This window comes from Lygodium microphyllum, chromosome 4, assembly GCF_053477565.2.
Source record: "Lygodium microphyllum isolate KBCC chromosome 4, Lygodium_microphyllum_v1.1.10, whole genome shotgun sequence".
In the NCBI taxonomy this organism is placed as follows: domain Eukaryota; kingdom Viridiplantae; phylum Streptophyta; class Polypodiopsida; order Schizaeales; family Lygodiaceae; genus Lygodium; species Lygodium microphyllum.
In genome coordinates this window covers 8,117,384-8,123,383 of record NC_141138.1, presented here as the reverse complement: position 1 = coordinate 8,123,383, position 6,000 = coordinate 8,117,384, and positions in this window count along the sequence as shown.

Genomic DNA, 6,000 nt, shown 5'->3' with positions numbered 1-6,000 from the left:
CTATTCACAAACTATAAGCAAAAGACTGTCAAGTCTAGGTGATGCCCTCAAATAGAATGCATAGAACTGGAATGATAGGTTGCTATAATAAATTGCAACAATATGCCAACAGCCAACTATGAGCAACCAAGTAGGAAGAAGCCAAGAACAATTGGCATTGAAGACTATCACAATTGCAATGTGTCGGAAATCATATGCAATAGACATAGACATCATGCACAAGGTAGGTCTCAAGGGCAAATGAAGAGAACTACTAGATGCATAACCCATTGAGTAAAAGCTTCATACATAACCTAAAGCATATAAATACCACTAACAACAGCATGATAGACATAAGTACTAGGTCCAAGCCAAAAGATCAAATTAGCCCACAATAGGGTAATTGTATCCAACAAATATCAAGAGAGCATGTACATGTCACAATGAGTCCCACTATCTCACTGTAATAAGCTCAAGCTCAACTATATAAACCAAATGCTCTATAGTATATCGAAGTGTCAATGTGGCTCAGTACATAAAGCCAAGTAGCTCACATTAAGCAAAAGTCAAATGCCAAATGAGCAAGCAAAGCTCAAAACATCGTATGAATGGCATCCGAGTATCCAAGATCCATAGAGCATACATCCGGATGCATTGAACCCAAGTAGTCTGCAAGACTCTGAATGTAGCATCCAAGGATAGGAATGACAGTCAATGTCAAAGCATGCAAGCTCCAATCTCAACTTAAGATCATGTCATAAACATATCCATAGGCATACATGACAATCAAAGTGTCAATACATCCAATATGTGGTACCCAAGTAGCTTTAAAGCGTAATGAACATAATCTTTATCAGACAACTACTTGTTGTCCACTATGAATAGCAAGGATATGACACTCAAAATTGAGTTAATGCGAGCTCAATTGAAGCCCAAAAGCATTCTAAGACATGTCTCAAGCATCCCCAAGTATCAAGTGAACATTTGGGTATCAATATCAAGCTCTAGAAGCATAAAGTGTGACAAGAGGCATATGCTCTTCCCAAATAAATGACATTCAACCCTATTATTATAGCAATGAAATATCTGAGAAAACTGAGCCAAATGTGTGTTCAAGTCATCCCAAAAGTATAACCATACCATCCAGGTACCAAAATAGCATCCCCAAAGCATCAAACATGCATTATAGAATTTATTGTTTGCTGTCCAAACTAGAACAGTTCTCAATAAGCACTCAACAAGGCTCAACTAAGCCTTGGGAAGCTTCTCAACAAGCACCGAACAAGTTGGAACGAGCCAAAAGAAGGAAAGACTCAATGCATACCTCTAGAGAAAGAAACAATGGGCTGCCATATGAAACCTTGAGTTGAAGCTTTGAATCGAAGCAAAGGATGAAGAAGCTCCTCAAATGGTTGGCTCTAAGGGAGTGAGCCTAGAGTGGAAGCAAGAGCTATGGTGGAAGGAGAGAGAGAGAGAGAGAGAGAGAGAGAGAGAGAGAGAGAGAGAGAGAGAGAGAGAGAGAGAGAGGATGTGGGAACTCCAATAGTCACAATGTGTGACTAGCCTTCCCTTTATTCAAATGTCACTGAAAGAATAATGAATGAAGTAATAGTGATGGGTGCTCGCCACTTATAGTGTATAGGTATGCATGTACTATTAGTGCAGTAATACACATGCAACTAAGCACAAGTACCTTTACCCCAACATTGACTAGGGCTTCTTTTTGACTCAGAGGTAGGCTTCCTACCCTTTTATTGGGAATTCGAAAGGTTGTCTTTAATAAATGTTGAGATTATCTTGACACCTAGTAGGCTAAAGTGTATGTAGTGTGCTTCATAGTCCACTTTGCATTTGGTTGTCTTGGAATTTCTTCCAGGTAGGACTTCTTTCCCTACATATTCTCGGTTTGAGAGCATGAAAACCATGATGGATATGCTTTTAGTTTCTATGGTCATGAGAATTTTGCACTTGCATATGAGAAAATATGGGATCCTCCATTTAGGTTAATTATTGTGTTGATTGGCACAAGATCAGGTTGTCCAATTTCAATCCATACATCCTAGGTTTGGATATTATAGTTAGCTCGTACATCAATGAGAGCTTCAATGGCGTACTTCCATTTTTTGATGAATTTTAGGCAAGTGGTATTAGTTTCTCATCTTCGAGTTTAATGATTATGGCCTTGATGTTTTGAATTGAGATATTTGTCCCTTAGGATCATTTTGAATATTACAAATGTTTAGGATAATTGCAAAACATTATGAGTGAGTAATGCCACACTTATTGTATGCTAGATTTTCTTGACTTTTAGATGGAAGGTTCTTTATTTTGGGATAGTCATTTGATATATGCCTTGATTGTGATAATTCCAACACACAACTGTTTGTCTCAAGTTATTTACTCATTTCCCTCTTTTGCACCCTAGCATTATGATTGAATAGGGCAATGGTCCATGAGAACTATGCTTGCCTCTCTATCATGTGCGATGTAGGGGGTAAACTCCTCTTTCTTGATCGACTCTTCCACATACTGGATTGGCACATTGCTTGAAGGGTGAGTGATAATTGAGCAAGGGGGTTGTGATGTGCTAAAGGATTGATTTCAACTCTCTGTGTGGCTAGTTTTAGCTCAACTAGGTCTAGCATGGCTAGCTATAGAGGTGTAGGATAGTAAGATGCCCTATTTTGTTGTGGGTATGCATTGTTGTGGTATATATTTAGATAAGGTAGGTGTCTAGGGGCTTTGAACTTGTAAGATCTCTCTTGTAGCATTCCTATACCATAGCTTCCATCAATGTTGCTAGAGGTTAAGTATTCCAGTTCACTTGTACTATCTTTATGTTGTCACCTTTTACCAATCTAAAGCCATATCTTAGGACTCACTTTGGAGGGTCTTCTAACTAAGATAAACAAGCTCAAAATTTTGGATGCTGATTTGCCATGCAGACCGCGAGGCAAAATCTCCATAAATTTGGAGATCAATCTAGAGTCTCTTTCTTAGCCTTGATCAAACTTGCATTGTCATCTTTAAAAAATGAGTGGCAAGGTATTGACATGTGGGTAGGGGAAGAACCTTGATAATTCCTTTCTATATCTTGAATAGAGCCCTGACCAAGTGAACAAATATTGACCCAAAACCAAAATCATGCAGTGTAGAGATGACAAAAGCCCACTTGACTCTATCATAGGCCTTGCCCTAGTCTAGATTGATCAACACAAAGTCAACTTGCAAAGCCAATGCATAGTCAATAGAATGTTTTAGATTCAATATACAGTAGTTGATTTTACGACCATACACAAAGCCATATTGCTGAGGGCATACTACTCTCACTAGCATGCTTGGTCCTTAATGTAAGGGCTTTGGAATGGATATTATAGGTGAAGCATTGCACCATGGGAGGCCTCTAGTGATGACCAGGCTTACTCCTATTAATCACCTTGGGAACAAGCTTTTAACTAGGCTTCAATTAAATTCTTCCAATAACACTTTGGGTTTCTTAACCTAATGGTGGAAATTCTTCCAGTAACACTTTGGGTTTCTTAACCTAATGTCTTTCACAAGATGGCTCACACCTAACCATGGAGGATACTTGTTGCTTGAAGACATTAGTGATCCTTGCATCATCTCTAATGCAATGCGCTTGTTCATCCTCCACAAATGCCACCAACTTTTTATTATACTTAAGCTTGAGGATGTTAAAGAAGAAGTTAGTTTGTCCATCTCCAAGAAGCTTCCACTTGCCCTTAAGTTTAACTTTAACAATCTAGGTGTGATGATCATCCTATAGTTTTAAAAAGGATTCTCGAGGAAGTTACCATATGTATATCCTCTACATCACGTGCATTCAATGCCTATTTATAAATATCCTTATCTATGAATTTTTTCTAAATAAAGCATAACCATTTTCTATTCAATCTATAATAACCCCTTTACATCGCACCCTTCTATATGTAAAAAATGTATAAAAATGGTGTTTTAAAAATACCTTATTTTGAACCCACATGATGCACACATATATTCATGAGTAACTTACCTGAGAAAGGACTCCACAACATGAACACGGTGATGCAATATCAAATCTATAGGACACTCCTTTGGATCCCTTAGGAGGGCTTCTCCTAAGCAAGAGACCATGACATGTTGCCTCCTCTTAGTCACTACATGTGTCTTCCCATACCTCTTGGCCACATTGGCAACATCATTAGAGCAATTCAACCAAACTTGATTAGGGCTCACAACGGGTTTCAAGCTCCTTGACATTCTTTCTTGAGGGATTCAACAAACCAAGCATAATTAAGGAAGGGTGTATTTAAACATAAGGCAGGTGGCATGTTTTTGACTTGCTTTACTGAATGCATGCGACCTAATCCTAATTGAATAGAAAAGGGGGTTATGATCTCATGTAGTGACATGGCTCAACATGCATATCCTAAAGCATCCACTTAACCACCATACATTTAGATTAGCATGGAATATGTCTATGTGACTGGTTGACATTTACTCCTTACATGCTTATTATGCGCAAGTGGATACAATACCTTCTAGATTTTGTGAGAGTAGTGCCAGATCATGAAGTTTGTGCATGCAAGCTAAGTTGTCCCATGCATCTTTCTCTAATTGCATCACACATCCACAGCCATGCAAACTGCTAGACTCACAACATGTCATGTTCTCTTGCAAGTGGGGTAGGACTTGAGTGGGATTTAGGGCACTAATTTTGTTGTGTTGCTTCTTCAATATTATGCCCACCTCCTTTGCTACCTCATGCTTCTTAGTCTACTTTGGGTAAAGGGGTCCTTTGGGGCAAGATTGTGTGAAGTGACCATTCTCCCTGCAATCGTAAGATGCATTAGGGAAGGGTGAGAATTAAGCTCCCACAACAACCTTGAATCCATGCAGATCAATAAGCTCAAGAAAATTAGGGGCTCCTTCCTCTAATACTACAAAATACATGCTTTATGGTTCAAACACCATTGGGTCACAAAGCACCTTACTAAGTGCTTGAGCCAGTTTGTCTAGCTCATTATTAAGCTAGATTTGTATATCCGAATATGAGATCCACATTGGGCATTCGAGCTAGACAATGCTCTCGGTAGTTAGGTAATGAAGAGTTTCATGGCAAAGCATAGACAAGGTTTCCTCTATGCCCAACAACAAAAGTAAGAACCCAATCACACTCCATCCAAGAAGCCACCATGACCAAGTAGAAGCCCCTGCTAATGAGGATCAAGGTGGCTTTGCCCCAGAGGGTGGCATCAAACCATTGTGCAATTCATCCTTTTCTAGAGTATGACCCAGAAAGTAAAAAAACATGCATGCATTAACAAGATCGGCATACCTTTGCTTGACATGATCAAGTGCAAATGAAATTGTAGCCTTGTGAATCCTTTTCTAAGCTTTTGTTATGGATGCCTTACATGATTCATTGTATTACTTTTGCTTAGCTACAAATAACTTATTGGCTACAAATTGTAGCCTTGTGAATCCTTTTCTTAGCTTTTGTTATGGATGCCTTACATGATGCATTGTATTACTTTTGCTTAGCTACAAATAACATCTTGATGGTTATCATGTCCACCTCATGTGACTTTGCAACTTGGAGATAATTCATGCATGTCTTCTCAAGCATTTGATCTCTTTCCTCACTCAGCGTGGTGCCCTCACATCTTAGATGCTTACTTCCTTGAGGGTTCCCTCCTGCATGCATACAGTTGAGCCATGTGGCACATTGATTGCTAGTAAATGTGAGCTATTGTTTCCCTTGTGCGAAGTAAATACCCCACTAACTCACTCTCACTTTGCTCCAATCCAACACCAAGCTCATAAATAATTAGTATGCATACACTTATGCTCACATACAATTACACACTTACATGATAATATATTTATACATGGGTAAGACTTGCTAGCTCAAGTGATAGTGAGATGGCATGTTAAACCCAAGGTCCAGGATTCCAATCTTATGGGTATTGGTGAAGGCACCTTATATATTGTAAAATGTGAAAATAGCTCCATTTGCTT